Source organism: Choloepus didactylus, chromosome 18, assembly GCF_015220235.1.
Source record: "Choloepus didactylus isolate mChoDid1 chromosome 18, mChoDid1.pri, whole genome shotgun sequence".
Classification (NCBI taxonomy): domain Eukaryota; kingdom Metazoa; phylum Chordata; class Mammalia; order Pilosa; family Megalonychidae; genus Choloepus; species Choloepus didactylus.
The window spans coordinates 9,417,738-9,435,089 of NC_051324.1; the positions used below are offsets into that span (position 1 = coordinate 9,417,738).

At 45.2% G+C, this 17,352-nt stretch overlaps 1 protein-coding gene and 1 long non-coding RNA gene across 2 annotated transcripts in view; one reads left to right on the top strand and one right to left on the bottom strand.

The window, feature by feature from the left end:
* Nucleotides 1–17,352, bottom strand: part of NTN1 (netrin 1) — a 185,151-nt gene that overhangs the window by 124,373 nt on the left and 43,426 nt on the right. The gene's annotated exons all lie outside the window — the stretch shown is intronic.
* LOC119514187 lies at nucleotides 9,104–16,230 on the top strand. The gene is made up of 3 exons (XR_005212756.1): nucleotides 9,104–9,517; nucleotides 14,361–14,928; nucleotides 15,502–16,230. It is a non-coding gene; the product is annotated as an uncharacterized LOC119514187 (long non-coding RNA).

The window sequence follows — 17,352 nt, forward strand, 5'->3', positions numbered from 1 at the left end:
GTGACTCATACTCACTCTTGTATGGTATTCTGCTGTATAGTAGATGACAATTTAATTTTCTATTCTATTGTTGATGGGCATTTATAAGTAGCCACCAGCACAGCGTTGCAATGAACATTCTAATACACGCCTCGTGGTGAGTGTCTTGGTTTGCCGAGCTGCTATCACAAACACCCCTCAATGGGTTGGCTTAAACAATCAGAATTTATTGGCTCAAGGTATTGAGGCTACAGGAAGTCCAAAATCAAATATATCGGCAAGGCCCGCTTTCTCCCCAAAGATGGCAGCATTCTGTTACCGGTGCTGGTGATCTTTAGGGTTCTTGGCTTTCCTGTCAAATGGAGACGTCCTCTCCTTTCTCTTCCAGGTTCCTGCTGAATTCCAGGCTCTCCCAGTGACCGTCTCCTTGTAAGACCTCTCATAATCCAAATTAAGACCAACCCTGGCTCAGTTTGCCACACTTTAACTAGAAATAACATCCTCAAATGGTCCTATTTACAATGCGTTCACACCCACAGGGACATGTCTAAATTGGGCACATAATTCCATCTACCACAGTTAGCATATGCACACATTTCTGATGGGTAAATACCCAGGATGAGAACTGCTGGGTCAGAGGGTGTGTAAATGTCAGCTTTAGTAGATATGGCCAAACAGTTTTCCAAAGTGGTTGTACCAGTTTACATTCCCACCAGGAGAGGATTTCACCAACACCTGACACCCCTTTTCAGTTTAACCATTCTAGTGGATATGAAGTAGTAGTGCCCTGTGGTTTTCATTTGCATTTCCCTGATGACTAATGAAGTTTAGCACCTTGTCACATTTATTATTTCCTCTTAGGTTTTAGGCACAGGTCATAGCACCCAATAAGGAAGGTTCGTTCAGCTGGGATCTTAATGATCTCAACGGTTGGTTCATCCCAAGCCTCCAACCCAGCCAGGGCTCAGTGATAAAATCCAGGCTTGCACCGTATTACACCACATGAGGCTAAATTATCTGCTCACCTGGCCAGCAGCCCGCCATGGCACCTGGGCTGGATTAAACACAGCTGGCCTGTTCACTATGCCTGTTCACAACCATCTCCCAAGGACCAGATCTTTGCCAAGACTGCCAGATGGCACTGGATCAGCACAGGCTGATGCAAAAAACCAACAACCCCATTTATACCAGGGTGCAGTTCATAGCAACAACAAGTTCCTCTTTGGGACACACACCACAAACAAGATAGAGCATTCCACAACCGGTATAGGAACTAGGGCTAACCCATGTCCAACCTCGCTTAAGAGTCCCTCCAACCAACTCCCCAAGCTAGACGTGATCCTTTGGTCCACCCAAATTCAATCTGATTCATTCTACCAAATATTTTTTGAGGCCCTATTATGGGCAAGCACTGAGTTGGATGCTGCTAGGGTCATGGGCATGGAAGATGATTCTAGCCCACAGAGAACTCAGTCTGCAGAGGCATAACCATAATATAAGGCAGACGTGACAAATATCATAAGCAGAGTAAGAACATAATGCAGGCAGAATGTAATGAATATAATGAAGAGAGAAGAAATGTCTGGTCTATAACAGAATCAAGGAGGCTTCATGGAGGAAGGGGAATTTGAAATAGACTCTGAACAACAGCTAGGAAATCCCAACAGCTGTGAACTGGCAGGGAACTGCATGAGCCAAGATAAAGAGATGGGAAGTAAATGTGATTAAAAAGTAAAACCTCAGGATTAAAAAAAAAAAAAAAAAACAAATACCAACACAAACATAATTAAGAGGCTGTTCCAGTTTGCTAGAGCTCCTATTATGAAAAATACCAGAAATGGATTGGCTTTTATAAAGGGGATTTATTAGGTTACAAACTTACAGTTCAGAGGCCATAAAAGTTTCCAACTAACACATCAACATGAGGATACCCTCACTGAAGAAAGGCCGATGGCATCCAGAACACCTCTGTTAGCTGGGAAGGCACATGGCTGGCATCTGCTGGTCCTTTGTGTTTCAAAACAGCTTTCTCCAAAATGTCTCTGGGCTTCTGTCTTCACTCCTATATCTCAGCTCCTGCATATCCTTGCTTCTTTCTCCCAGGACAGTTCTCTCTAAGCATCTGGGAGTCCTCTGTTAGCTTCTCCGGGTCAAACTCTGGGCTTCGTCTCTTAGCTTAGCATCTCCAAACATCCTTCTATTTGCAGCACCAAGCATCAGCGTCTGTGTTGGCCCCTGAGCTCTCTTGAGTACTCCAGTGAACCAATCAAGATCCACCTTGAATGGTGGGGTCCAAACCTCCATGGAAATAACCCAATCAAAGGTCTCACCCACAGTTGGGTAAGTCATGTCTCCATGGAAACACTCAATCAAAAGTTTCCACCCTAATGAAAAGACTAAGTCTGCCCCCACAAGACTGCACTAAAGAACATGGCTTTTCTAGGAGACATAATATATCAAAATGGCACCAAGGTCAACAGCACACTGTAAAAATTTATTTGCAACATTAAATAGACAAAGGGGATTGTTTACGTGAATTCTGACTAGCCACATAAATGGCTACCATTCAAATGTTAAAACAATGATACTGCACTACTAACTGGTCAATTAAGATATTTATGACATACTGTTGAGCAGAAAAAGCAGGTTACTAAACAACATGTAGAGTACAATGTATGCAAAATTATATGCAGCAAAATGTCTTGAAAGACTTTCAGCAAAATGTTAATGGTACAACTATACAATGGTACTGTGAACAATTGAATGTATGCTTTGTATGACTGCATGGTATGTGAATATATCTCAATAAAAATAAATTTTAAAAATGTTAATGGTGATTATTTCTAGGTAGAAAAGGACTTCTCAGTAATTTTGTCTTTACACTTTTTCTACACTTCAATTTTTTTAAAATAATGCATATTATTTTATAATCAGAGAAAGCAATTCAATTTTTAAAAATAAGATATCTGATAACTTTTACCTATAGATAGGCAAAGATTTTTAAGCTTAATAACAATTGTTGGCAAAAGTCCAGGGCATTCTGGTGGAAACATAGTTGCTTTAATCTTTCTGAAGAGTGAATTTAAATTTAAAATATGCTTTCCCTTTGACTCAGAAATTTTACCTTTAGGGATTTTTTATAAGGTAATTATGAGAGTACACAAACATACATCAGGGACAATCAATGTAGAAATTTTTAATAGAAAAAGAGAAAGAAATTTTTAAAAAGAAATGGAAACCACCTAAATTTCCAGCAATAGGGACTTGGTTAAATAAATCACCCTATACTCAAAAAAAGAGATTGTATGAGACTATTAAAATAATGTTATAGATTATTTAATAGCATTAAAAAGATGTGTCCAATATAGCAAACAAAAGGCCCAGATTGCAAAACTGTGGGTATAAGTATGATTCTATATTGTTTAAAAATTCATGTAAATGACCCCCAGGGATGAGCCTGGCCCTGGCATGGTGGGACTGAGAAAGCCTTCTTGACCAAAAGGGGGAAAAGAAATGTAACAAAATAAAGTTTCAGTGGCTAAGAGATTTCAAATAGAGTCAAGAGGTCATTCTGGAGGTTACTTATGCAAGCCTCAGTCAGATATTGTAAATTGCCACAGTATGCCAAGCCCCAAACAACAGTATTCCTGCAAACCTTAAAGAAAACCCAGGGCTCTATCTAAGACTCTATAAAAGTTTTACTTATCATTTCTCAGAAACGTAAAACCCCCAGATTGTTTCTGTGCAGCCCTGAAACCCAGAGGTACCAGTATCTCCCAGACCATCAACCAGTTGCATTCTCCTACCCCATAATGTCGACACCCCCTTCCAGCATGAAGAAGTTAGAATGGGCATTGTCCAGACAGACATCCCTGAAGATTGAGAGAATGATCAAATGAGAGGGAGGAGTTGTAACGGAGAAGTTAGGATTTAACAAAGGATTATGACTACTCAATCATTATACAGATACTTCTTTTTAGTTTCTAGCGTATTAGAACAGCCAAAAGGAAACCCCTGAAATTGAGGAACGGTAACCCATACTCTACTCTGAAATTGACTCTGTAACTACTTGTTAAACACTACTTTGAAATTTATCACTTTTCTGCGTGTATGTTATATTTCACAATAAGAAATTTATCACTTTTCTGCGTGTATGTTTTAAAAATCATGCAAAAAAGGAATAGGAAAATACCAGAAGAATGTATATCAAAATGCTATCAGTGTTTTCTCTAAATGGTGGGATTTCAGGGTTTTTTTTCCTTTGCATTTTTCTGTAATTTCCTAATAAAAATTAACATATATTACTTTTATAATCAGAAAGAAAATTAATATTAGAGGTTAAACACCAAAGCCTGAGTGAAAAGTAAGAGAAAAATTGCTCATCTCTCCAAATACCCTACAATCTCCACCCCAGCATCTCACTAACTTCTCTGTGCCTCGTCCCCAATGCAGGTGGTGCTCATTTTCCTATTGAGCAGGTGCAGCTGGGACGGCCCAGCATCACCTGGCGGCCTGACCCAGCCCAGGTGTTACGACAACTCTGGCTGTGCTTGGTGCCAGGTGGCTCCAGAGGTGCTCTGCTTCTACCTGCTGCACCAGGTGGGATCTTCTGCAAGGACCCCTTCCCGGCCATCCTTCAACACCTATTCCACCATGTCCTTAAGACCCTCACCTGTCCTCCCTCCTTCCCCATTGCTTGTGGCTCGGGCATCGCTGCCAGGTGAGGCTCAGCCAGCCTATCAGTGATGCTGATGAAATGAGCTGAGGATAACTAAGTGACATCTGTGGTGGACGCAGAAGGAGTCCAGCTCATTTCTGGAGAGTGAGACAAACTCCGAAGGAACGACCCAGCAAAGCATTCCCCCTACATTCACCCTAAACAATGCACAAAGGCCCAGACTGAAACTCATCCACTCTGCTCAGCAGGATCATCAGACCCTCATTCAGAACTTGTTGACTCGTAGTTTATATTCAACTTTAAATAGTGCATCTATTTCCTTTCTTGGGGAAGTCAAAGTAAGTAGCTCAGAAGCAGAAAATTATGAGAGCCAAGGCTTATATTTATGAGGGTGGTCACCACAGCTGTTTTTGTTACAGTGGAAGACTGGAAAAACCTAAGTGCATGGGGGACCGTTTAAACAAACTATGTTACATGCATTGGATGACATAAGAAGGGAGCCAAGCATGCTCATTTAGAAAGATTGCCACAATATAGTAAGTTTAAAAAGCCCTTAATAGTATGGGCAGTATGCTACAGTGTAAAAAATACAAAGATGCATACTCATGAATGCCCTGGGATATACATGGAACATATCTGGAAGGGTGCAAAAAGTCACTAACAGTGGCTGCCTTTACAGGGATGAACAAGCATTTGGTGGGGGAAGAAGATGTACTTTTTATTATAGCATTTGAATTTCTGAATTCTGAATTTTTACTTTTGTAGTATTTGAAAACTTTTTCATGTTTATGAATTATGACTTGAATTGAAAAATTGGTTTAAAGAAAGAAAAAAAGGGATAGGGATACCTTTTGGAAGTAGACCCAGCGACAGCAGAAATAATTGATAACAGACAGCTTGCCAGCAAGGGAAGAGAAACGAGGAAAGTTTTAGTAAATCGATAACGCAAAGGAGAAAGGATGAGGGTGAGAGAAAAATACCAGCTTGGGAGCCACCAAGCAAATAGATGTGAAAGATTCATTGGTTCCTGACAATATTACTGTTTTATAGAAATATACTCTGAAACATCAAAATAAGATCAGTTTCCCCCTGGGTCCCGTGCCAAGCCTGCTAACTCAGTGACTGTGCCCATTTGGATGTATTATGGCCCCCAAAATGCCATTATCTTTGATGCAATCTTGCAGGGGCAGAAGTATTAGTGTTGTTTAGGTTGGAACCTATTGGTGCTGTGTTTCCATGGAGATGTGACTCAATCAACTGTGGATGAGACCTTTCATTCAATTATTTCTATGGAGCTGTTGCCCCACCCATTCAGGGTGGGTCTTTATTGCATCATGGAGTACTTTAAAGAGAGCCACACAGGCCCAGACGCAGAGCAACTGAGAGTGACATTTTGAAGAGGAGCTGCAGCTAAGAGAGGACAAAACACCCCAAGAGCAAACTTTGGAGAAAGCCATCTTGAAACGCAACCTGGGAGCATCAGCCATATGCCTTCCAAGCTAACAGAGGTTTTCCGGATGCCAATGGCCATCCTTCACTGAAGGGACCCTGTTGTTGGATACTTTATTGCCTTAAGACTACAAATCTGTAACCAAGTAAACCCCCTTTATAAAAGCCAATTCATTTCTGGTGTTTTGCAAACGGCAGCATTAGCAAACTAGAAAAGTGACCTTTCCAAATCATTGGCTGTGGCTCTCTGGTCCTGCTTTAGCCACTCACCTTGTACTGAGATGCTTCAAAGCATTATTAAAAATGTTTGGTTATGTTCTAAAATTGATCATGGTGATGAATGCACAACTATGTGTTGATACGGTGAGTCACTGACTGTATGCTTTGGATGGTTATACAGTGTGTGAATATATCTCAAAAAGTTGCATTAAAAAACATGTTTGGATCCCCGTGAAGACCTACCTCACCCAAGTCTAGCAGAAAGTCTGGATGGGAATGGTCTGATGGTCTTCATGGTTTATGAAATCAGGAGTGCTGATCAAAGAAGTAAAGCTTGGAAAGCACCGAATCCTGCGTGTGCTCATGGTGGTCATTAACCACCTTCGCCTGGAGTGCACATCAGATGAAATGTCAGATTGGCTGGAGACTGAAGGCCACTAGGTTAAGATCGGAACACAGAGCATCACTGTACACTTGTAGAAGCACTGTTTACTTCACAGCATGAAAAAATGTATCCATAAGATGAAAACAATAATAAGATCAGATTGTGTTTAACACTCTTTAAACAAAAATTTGAAACACTAGCAGCATTGTCACTGACTTCAAGATTAAGATGAGGGTGCCTGCTCTCACCCTTACTACTTAAAATTGTTCTGGTGTTCGACCAATGCAATAAGACGAGAAAAGAGAATGAATGGTAGAAACGCTGGAAAGGAAGAGACATACTGTTACTTGAAGATGCTATAACAGTCTACCCTAAAATCCAGGAAGACAGTTATCACTTCAGAGAAGACAAGTTACTAAATACATGAAAACCAATTTTTTTTTTAATTTACCAAACAATTTGAAAATATAATAGAGAATGATACTATTCACCATGGCTGCAAACATCCAAAATGCTTAAGTATATAAAATTAACAAGAAGCGTGTAGGAACCTACAGAAGAAAACAACATAGATACCTGATGGACATACTAAGTTCCAAATGAGACAATTCCACCTTCCTCGGCATTCATCTATAAACGTAATACAATTTCAGTCAGAATCACAGAGGAATTTGACCAAGTCGTTCCAGATCTAAATTCACCTGGGGGAAAAAATGCAAGCAAAAAGCCAAGAAATTTTGTGGGACTCATGCCCTAAAATAATTAAAAAGTTAAAACAGTGTGGTACTGGCAAAAGAATACAGATTCATATCATTAAAGAGGAAGGACTCCAGAAACAGCAGAAACAGACCAAAGAATTTATGAGAATTAATAAATGACAGAGAGACTATTTTGTACCAGTGGGAAAGGGCAAATAAGCAATGTTGGGAAAAGTAAGGCTGGAGTCTTTGCCTCACATTAAACATCAGATCATTTTAGGAAGGGATTCAAGACTTAAGCATAAAATATTAAGCTACTGACATGCTAGAATAATATACTGATGAGTATCTGTTATGTCTTAGAGAAGCTAAGTGGCTAAGAATAATACCAAAGACAAAAATTACGAAGAAAGCACTCAGACATGTCTCTATATAAAAATAAAAAGCTTCTTTTTGTTTTTTTGTTATAAAATCTACAAACACTAGAAGCAAAACCCAGAGACAAACTGGGAAAAATTGCAACAGATATAACAAACAATTTATATCCTCAATATATAAAGAATTCTTAAAAACTAATAAACTATTAATCTCCCAATTGAAAAATACACAAAGGTCATGAGTAATCAATTCACAATAGAAGGAATACAAATAAATGGCTGATGGACATTTAAAAAATGTTCCAAAAAATGCATATTTTTAAGTCAAAAATGCTGTTTTCTACCACTGAAGTTGGCACATATTTTTTTTAATGACAATGCACAGCATTATCAAGGTTATGTGGAAACTGACCGCTAGTCTTCAGTGCTGATGATGAAAATACAAAGAAGTAAAACTTATCTCAGAAGCAATTTGCCAAAATGTACCAAAGACTCAAAAAAAGTTTAAATATACGTTTCCCCTTGACCCACCAACTGTGATTCTAAGAATCAATCCCAAAGAAATAATTAAACACGTGCCCAGAAGTTTAACTCAAGGATGTGCTTCACTGTACCACTGGTAATAGGGAAAAACTGGGGAAAACCTTAAAACCTACCAGTGGGAAACTGGTTAGAACTTCGACGCATTCATAAATTAAATAATGTTAAGCAATCATTAAAGTAATGTTGCAGCAAGAGTGTCACGGTATCAGTAAGTTTTAAAAAGCAGGTTATAAAATAGTGTATGTGGAAGCAGAAAATCTTTTTTTAATGAATGTATATATGCATTAAAAGGTAAAACAAACAGAAATATATATACCAAAATGTGTACGTGTGTCTCTGTGCATGTGTATATACATACATGCCAGAAATTTCCCTGGGTAATGGGATTAAGGATGATTTTTTTCTTTCAGCTTGCACACATTTTCTAAATGTTTTAAAACGAATATACTTCTGAGGGAAGAAAAATCTTTCTAAAAGAGAGCTGTAAAAGAAAGAATGTCTTGCAAACCAGTTTGATTTTTAAATTTGGAGGGAGGAGCTTGAGTCCTTTGGAAAAGTCTCTTAGGAAGAACAGCTCATTCTCTGATAATGCCAAATAAATGAGGTATTATTGTAGAAAGTGAGACATAACCAACATGCCAGAGGCCTTCCAGCTGGCACTGCCAGCTCCAGTGCCCTGTGCAAACTGGCTCGTGTTCAACCCCTCTCCCTCCGCTCGGCTTCATACGCCCCGGGCTCTGCCCCACCGGGCTCCCGGCCTGTGGGGGTCCCACCGGGGAACCCCTGAGAAGCCACAGACCATCCCGGCTCCAGCCCGCAGCAGCCTCAGACCCAAACACCCTGAGTGGGGCTGAGCCCTCTCCACGTCCCGCCGGCCTCCCTGCCCCCTCTCTTGGCTGCCAGTCCACGGAAGCATTTGACTTTCTAATTCTCCCCTCCTTGCAACAAAAAGCTAAATGTTCCCCAGGCACTTGGCCTGCTTCCTGTACCCAAGAGAGGAGAGCCATGGCCAGAGAAGGAGGGCAGCGAGAAGCCAGGGCTAGCAGGATCTCAGAGCAGCTGTCTTGTACACCTTCGGGCCTTCTACTCGAGCACCGATATCCTCCATCTTCCTGCTCATACATGGCAAGAGACATTAAATGTCCTTCTTGCTCAGTGTCACAGTTTGGGTCCTTAACTGCTTTGCAAGGTAAGAGAAATCAACTGCCAACCTCAGACGTGCAGGCCCTGGTGCCTACCAAAGGACAGTCCATCCCTGAGGCTGGGAGGGGACAGGTGTCGCTATCAGCCCGTTCCCCAGCCCAGGGCCCATCCTGCCAGCCTCATATCTTGCCCCCTGCTCTCAACCCTGCAGCAGACAACGAGGACGAGTGGGCACATGGGCTCTGATTTCTCATGGGTGGGAGGGCAGTGTTGATTTTGCTCAGTAACTAAGCTGCTGTGTTCGAAGCGCTGTATGAGTGTTAAAAATATATATATTTATATATACATATATGCACTTAGCTACTCTAACAAGTTCTCGTCAGAATCGGCGGGGGGCTGGCACGGGGAGCCAGGTTCTCAAAGGGAGACGAGACCCCTGCCTGGAAAAAAAGACTATCACGGACAAGTGGCTGCAGGTGCAAACACAAAGCCAGGGTGTTTGGGGCGAGCCAGGGGTAGATGGTCCCACAGTGGCAAGAGCAGCAAAGTTAGGGGTGGCCTTTGTGGAAAGGGATGTGTAGAGCCAAGGTTCTCAGAAGGGGCGATAACTAATAATTCCAACCAGGGGTGAGAAACCCACCAGGGACCCAGGACTGGGAGCATCTGGGGAAAATGTTGAGCAAGATTTTCATTACAGTGCACTTCATCGGCCAGAAACCATCATCTAGAGCGCTCCTCTAATTTGTTTATCAAGGTAGAAAAAGTAGACGTTAGAGAGTAACCAAAATATGCGCCATTATCTTAATCATCCGGGGTTAATGCGCTAATTAGGCCCTCGTTTGCCTGGTTTTCTCCACAGTGGGGTCCTGACTCCAAATCAGGCACCACCATTCTGATGGCGACCACACAAGACCCAGACATGGTGCTAGGGTGAAATTAATCCATAAACCCAACAGCTCAAATATTTCAGACACATCCCACATTGCAGGACTCAAAACAGGCGCGAGAGAGGGCCCCCCGACGGCGGGTCCGGGGAACCCAGGGCAGGGTTTCTCTCTGTGTTGGAAACTGTTTGCACTCTTGACATTGAAAGAAGCAGAACAGATTTCCAACCCTGAGGTCCTCCACGTGTGCTTGCAGCCAGCTCGGAAATAGTTACCGAGGCTCAGCCAAGCTGCCAGCCCCGTCTGAAAACCCAAAACCTGCGCAGAAGAGAAATGAAGCAGAAAAATCCTCCATCTGTGACATCTGAACGTCTTCCAGGCTCCCGGGCGTGCCCCGGGGTCTCCGTCCTCTGGTGCACGTCCACCAGGGAGGGGTGCGGAGGTCGGACGCTGAGCCCAGCCCCCCATCTGTCTGGGGCCCTGTTTAGTATTCACCACGGGGGTGCCAGGAGCTCCAGAAACCGGACCAGCGTCTCAGCGGGAAGGGACCTCAGAGGACATCCAAGGGCAAGTCCCTTGTTTCACAAAAAGGAGACTGACGCCCAGAGAGGGACTGGCTGAACATTACACAGTGAGCTGGTGATACAGCCAGGCCTGAGATCCAGAACTCCTGACCCCCACTCACTCGGGGTTCCTCAAATCTTCAAGGGCAGGACGAGAGGAAATGTCAAGACACAGAAGAGCTCCATGGCCAAAAGTCCCCTGAAGACTACCTACAAACGGGCGCACACCCAGGCACCCACAGATTTCCCCCCTCAGGCTCCAGGAGCTGCTCCCCTCTTGTCCTGCTCCTGCCCATCCCCACTGGGGCTGCCTGTTTACCACCAACACCCAGTGTGGGGGAGTAGAGCAGAAGCTCCCTGAGGAGCCATTTTTGTTACCATGGAACTTGGGATCCCTAAACCTTAGCCTTTAGAGAGGTGGCTCCGAAGGGGCAGTCAGTCTCCCTGAGAAGAGAGAGCAGCGAACACTGCCTCCCCGGCTGGGTTTCACCCTCCAAGCACCTGCAGGGAGAACACCTGGTGGGAACTCTAAGGATGGCACAGAGTGTGGCCTTCCCCTCCCAGCCCCAGAAGGGACCGGATGCTTCAGACACCTGACTGCTGTCTCCCTGCCTCAGTCTCCCCTCCACAGCTCCACTGCCCACTAAGTGACCAGAGTGACTCTAATACAGCACAAATCTCGTGGTCTCCCTTCCCTCTCTCCCACTTCAAACTGTCAAGATCTTCTTCCTGTTGTCATCAAGATAAAGTCCAAATGCTCTCGACATGGCCAACACCCGCCCGCCTCACCTCCCAGTCCTCACACACTGCACTCCAGCCACCCAGAATCTCTTTGGATCTTCAACCACCCTGGTTCTCTGTCATCCCTGGGCCATTGTGTCAATGACTCCCTTTCTCTCTCCCTGGAATTCTCCTGCCCCCAACCCACCTAGACAATTCCCACTCATCCTTCTACTACAGTGGGTAAAAGTAAGGCCCCCTGACAGACAGTCTGGGCTCGAATTCTCAGTCTGACACGGAGAGACATACTGTGTGACCTTGGATAAGCTATTTAACCCTTCTGAGCCTCATTTTCCTTGCCTCTAAATGAGAATAGTACATCTGCTGCATAGGGTCATGGTGAGAACTGAATGACACATGCATGTAAAGAGTGTTGCATAACGCCAGGCAGGTAGCAGGTGCTCACTCAATCAGTATTAGCTTGATGATAATAGTGATGACAGTGATGACGATGGTGGTGCTGATGGTTATAGTGATGATGGTAATGATGGTGGTGGTGGTGGTGGTGATAATGATGGTGATGGTGATGATGGTGATTGTAGTGGTGGTGGTGGTGGTAGTGGTGGTGGAGATGGTGGTGGTGGTGGTGGAGATGGTGGTGGTGGTGGAGATGGTGGTGGTGGTGGTGGTGGTGGAGATGGTGGTGGTGGTGGTGGTGGAGATAGTGGTAGTGGTGGTGGTGGTGGTGGTGGTGGTGGTGATTATGGTGGTGGTAGTGGTGGTGGTGGTGATGGTGATGATAGCGGTGGTGGTAGTGGTGGTGATGGTGGTGATGACAATGATGGTGGTGGTGGTGATGATGATTGTGATGGTGGTGGTGGTGATGACAGTGATGACGATGGTGGTGCTGATGGTTATAGTGATGATGGTAATGATGGTGGTGGTGGTGGTGGTGGTAGTGGTGGTGGAGATGGTGGTGGTGGTGGTGGAGATGGTGGTAGTGGTGGTGGTGGTGGTGGTGGTAGTGGTGGTGATGGTGGTAGTGGTGGTGATGGTGATGATGGTGGTGATTATGGTGGTGGTGGTGGTGGTGGTGATGGTGGTGATGACAATGATGGTGGTGATGATAGTGATGACGGTGGTGGTGGTGGTGATGATGATGATGGTGATGATGAAGGTGGTGATGAGAATGGTGTTGGACATCATGGCAGTGATGATGGTGAAGATGATGGTGGACAATGATGGTGATGATGATTTCACTTCTTCTATGAAGCCTTCCCTGACCCTGCCTATGACTGGCTCAGGTGCCTCTTCCTCCTGGTCCCACAGCACCTGTTCTCTGGTGGCACTGATCACCCTAGACTGTAGCTGCTGGTGGGTATCCTCCTCTGGAGCCTGGGTTCCTTGAGGGCAGGATCCACGTGGTGGACTCCACTGCACTTCCATTGCTTGGCACAGAGACTGGCATGAGACAGATACTTAAGAAATTGGAACTGAATGGTTTCCATGTTTGTTAGATTGTTTTTGCTTATGAAGTTAAACTTACCTTCCTAGATCTACTTTCACTTGCTACCATCAAAATAAATAAACCTCATGAAAAGAATGGGGAAAACAGTGACATTTTTCAAAAATGAATAACAAATGGGATGCCACCTGGTCTTTACTAAATGGCTTTAATAAATTATTAATCAGGGCAGAAATAAATCTCACTTAGGCTCTATTATTTACTGCAAAAGGGCACCGGGATGACTTGTGCAAACAGCTTCAACTTGGAAATCACAGGTTTGGTAACCGTGAGAGGCAGGGAGGAGAGTGGTCTGAAGAGAAGATGATTCTCCCCAAATAGGAACTGCCTGTCTCCCCAGGAGGATGTGAGCTCCACGAGGACTGGGTCTCTTGTCCGATTTGTTCACTGCTGACTCTCCAGCACCTTCCATGTGCCTGGGGCAGGGGAGGGTTCCCCAAACATATTTGTTCCCTGGTGGAATGAAAAGAGCCACAATGGCAGCTACCATCTGAGTGCCTGTTGCCACATGGGGCGCCATGCCAAGTCCTTTCACGGGTGTCACTGATGTCAGCAATTCTATTATTTCCATTTCACAGACGAAGGAACTGAGGCTGCGAGAGGGTGAGGCTGGGGCTGGAGGGAATATCAGCGATCCTGTGGACTCTGTTCTGTAGCTGCGAGAACGGAGGCTCTGTTGCGGAGACCACTAATCACCAGTATCTACACCCTCACACCCCACTTCCTCTTAGCTATTGGGCACATGCCACCCGGCTGGAGACCATACTTCCCAGAATACCTTGCAGCAAGGTGCGGCCATATGACTAAGTCCAAGGAGATAGAACGTGAGTGGAAATGACATGAGCAACTTCCACATCATTGCCTTAAAGGAAATTGGTCTCCATCCACCTCCTCTCTTTCCCTCTTCTGCCAGGCTGGAATGAAGACAAGGTGTTGGTAGATTGGCTTCAACCGTGAGGATGAGAACAACACCCCAGAGAGTGGTGAAGCAACCAGACAGAAGGCTGGGTCCTGGGTGACATCCTGCACCAGAGCAGCCTCCTCACCCCAGCCGACCCCTGACCTCTGAGAAATCAACACCCACCTTGCTGGAGCCAGTGTGCTCTGAGGGCTCCATGTTGCAGTAATTAAACCTCCAACTACCCAAGAGGTCCTTGCTCAAGTCAGACAGCTCATTCCTTTTGTTTCTTTCCATAGGATCCTGGTACGAGATGCACAGCTGCTGGTTTAGCCCCTATTGCCCTAAGTATCAAAGGAAATGTTAAAAGCTGAGAAGATCAACGCCAAAGCTGAAGAGGTCCATAGGAAGGCTGTGGAACGAGCTCCAGAATGTCCAGTCTCTCCACCACCACTCTGCAGTATGGCAGGCAAAAGGAGCCAACACGCAGGGGACACTGCTCCCCAGATGGAAATCTCTTGCAACAAGTCATTCCACACCCCTCCAGGGCCGCCCTGTGACAACGCCTTGTGCAAACAACACTCCAGTGGCTGTTTCTACACTGGGATGATAGTGGTTGGGGGTTGGGGATTGGGGTTTTGGGCCACACACACCCCCAAAAACAACTAGACAAAACGGCTTCTTTTTATTCAAATCGTGCTTTGTGAAAATTCTCCCCAGCTGTTCCCAGCACATTCGTGGAAGCTACAATATGCAGATATTTTTGTCTGCTTGATTCACTGATAGATCCCCAGGAACCAGAACAGTCCTGGCTCCGAGCAGGTGCTCCATGAATTCTCGAAGCCGCAGTTTCCTCATCTGCAAAAGGTAGGTGTTGGGCTCACAGCCCCTCAGGTCCCTCCTAGCCCAGGGATGAGTTTATCCCAGACCCCTCAGCCCGTGATACCCCGGCCGAGCAGAGAGCAGGCATCCTCTGGGTTTGAGGGACAAGGGCCCCACAGGGTGCGTGACGGCGGAAGGGCTACTCTGCTAGGTCCACATCCCGACTCAGCTCCTGCTCATTCTTTGTGACAAAAACCAGACCTCTCTGAAGCACATGGCCCCATCTGGGATTCACCCAGCTCAGGAATGGTTCCTCTTCTTTCCCAGAAGTTCTCTCTCCCAGATTCAATTTTATTCTAATGCTAATAAGTACAGATGGCACCCCAGAGTGCTCACTCTGCTTTATACACATTACCTCACTTAACCCTTATAAAAAGCCTGCAAGGCAGGGAATCTAATTGGCCCTGCTGTGCAGATATGGAAGTCAGGGCTCTGAAAGGTGAACTTCCCAGCTCACTCTCCAGGTCACTTGGCTAGTAAGTGATAGAGCTGGGATTCAAACTCAGATCTACCAAGCCCCAAAGCCTCCGGGCTGCACGGTTCTCTCCCTCCTCTCAGGCAGCTGGCATGTGAAGTCCGGGGCACCCTGCGGGACGTTCAGAAGGGTGACGCACGTGATCAAGTTTTCTTCAGAGACACTTCAAGGAAGGTTTTTCTACACCCAAACCCACAGAGGCTCATTTTTTCTATCCTATTCATGACCTCCGGTTGCCCAGTGGTTAGGTCCAGGAACCTTGGTTACCTCCTTCTAGACAAGGAGACACTGGGCAAGTTGTATTCTGGAACGTAAAACCTTAGCCGCAAGGAAGAACCTAGAAGTTCCTCTGTGATGTGGTAAGGCTGAAACTCAACAGATTTCTGCCAGAGTGTAAGGAGCCTCCCCTGCCAACTCTTTAAAATGCAAAGATGCAAAGGGCCAGGATGTCAGGAGACAGGATGCTCCGAGCTGGACCGGCCTTTGCATAAAGCAAAGTTGAGAGTGCCATGCTCTCTCTCACCTCCGGGCCCCTGCCCCAGTGGTCCCCTTTGTCTGGTTAACTCTCCCTAACCACCCCTACTACCCCCATCCCTGGTGTCTGATATTTGAATACAACCTGCACACGCACACACACACACACACACACACACACACACACACACAGACACACTTCATTACAGCTTATGATACTTCCCTAATTCCATACTAGACTTGAGCTCCATGAATACAGGGACCATGACCTGTTCACTATTATATCCCCTACTCCAAGCATACTGCCTGGCACAGAGCGGAGAACCAGAAAAGTTTTGTTGGATGGATGGATGGATGGATGGATGGGTGGATGGTGGATGGGGGACAGGTGGGTGGGTTGACAGGTGGAAGGGTGGGTGGTTGGATGGATGGGTGGGTGGATGGATGGATGGATGGACGGACAGATGGGCGGGTGGATAGATGGGTGAGTGGGTGGGTAAACGGATGGGTGGACAGGTGGATGAGTGAACAGGTGGAGGGATGGAGATGGATGGGTGAGTGGATGGATGGGTGGATGGATGGGTGGGCAGGTGGATGAAAGGATAGATGGGTGGGTGAGTAGATGGGTGGGTGGATGGGTAGGTGGGTGGATGGATGGGTGAGTGGATGGGTGGATGGATGGAGATGAAGGGATGGGTGGATGGATGGATGGATGGGTGGATGGATGGGTGGATGGATGAGTGGTTGAATGGATGGGTGGGGGTGGGTGGGTGGATGGATGGGTAGAGGGATAGGTGAGTGGATGGTTGGGTGGGTAGGTGGATTGACAAACAGAATGCTGGGTGTTGACAGGGAGTGCTAGACCACTGTGTGGAAATAGGAACAGAAGTGCTGAGTAATGGTAATAAAATCTGTTACTGAAACCGTCTTCCTTGGGAACAACATGGAGCCCACTGTCGCTAAGTCTCCACAAACACAACTAACAGACATTTATTTAACCTGAGTCCCACCCACATCCCGTCAAGGAATTCTTAGCTTTCCTGTATGGTTGAGGTTTCTTAATATCTTTTCTAAGACCAGAGAAACGAGTGGTTTGTACATCATTTCTTCCGTCTTAAATTTCCTCCCGTGACTGCTCTACCATCTTCCTAATCTTCATGGATGTTTTACTAGCAAATAAAGTCCCATCTTCCCAACCTTTCCCCCACATTGTTGTTTCCACCAGATACATTATGTTATTGTTGTTATTATTACTCACATAGAACCTTAAAATTAAAGTATGTTCACTTGTTATTCTCAACTACCTTGAAAGGAGATGGGAATTATCTCCACTTTACAGATGGGGAAACTAAGGCTTAGAATAGTAAAATGACTTGCTCAAAGTGCTAAAATGAGTTGATGGTTCAGCCTGAATCGGAAATCAAGTCTTTTGACTCCCAGCCTAGAGCTCCAACTCCAAT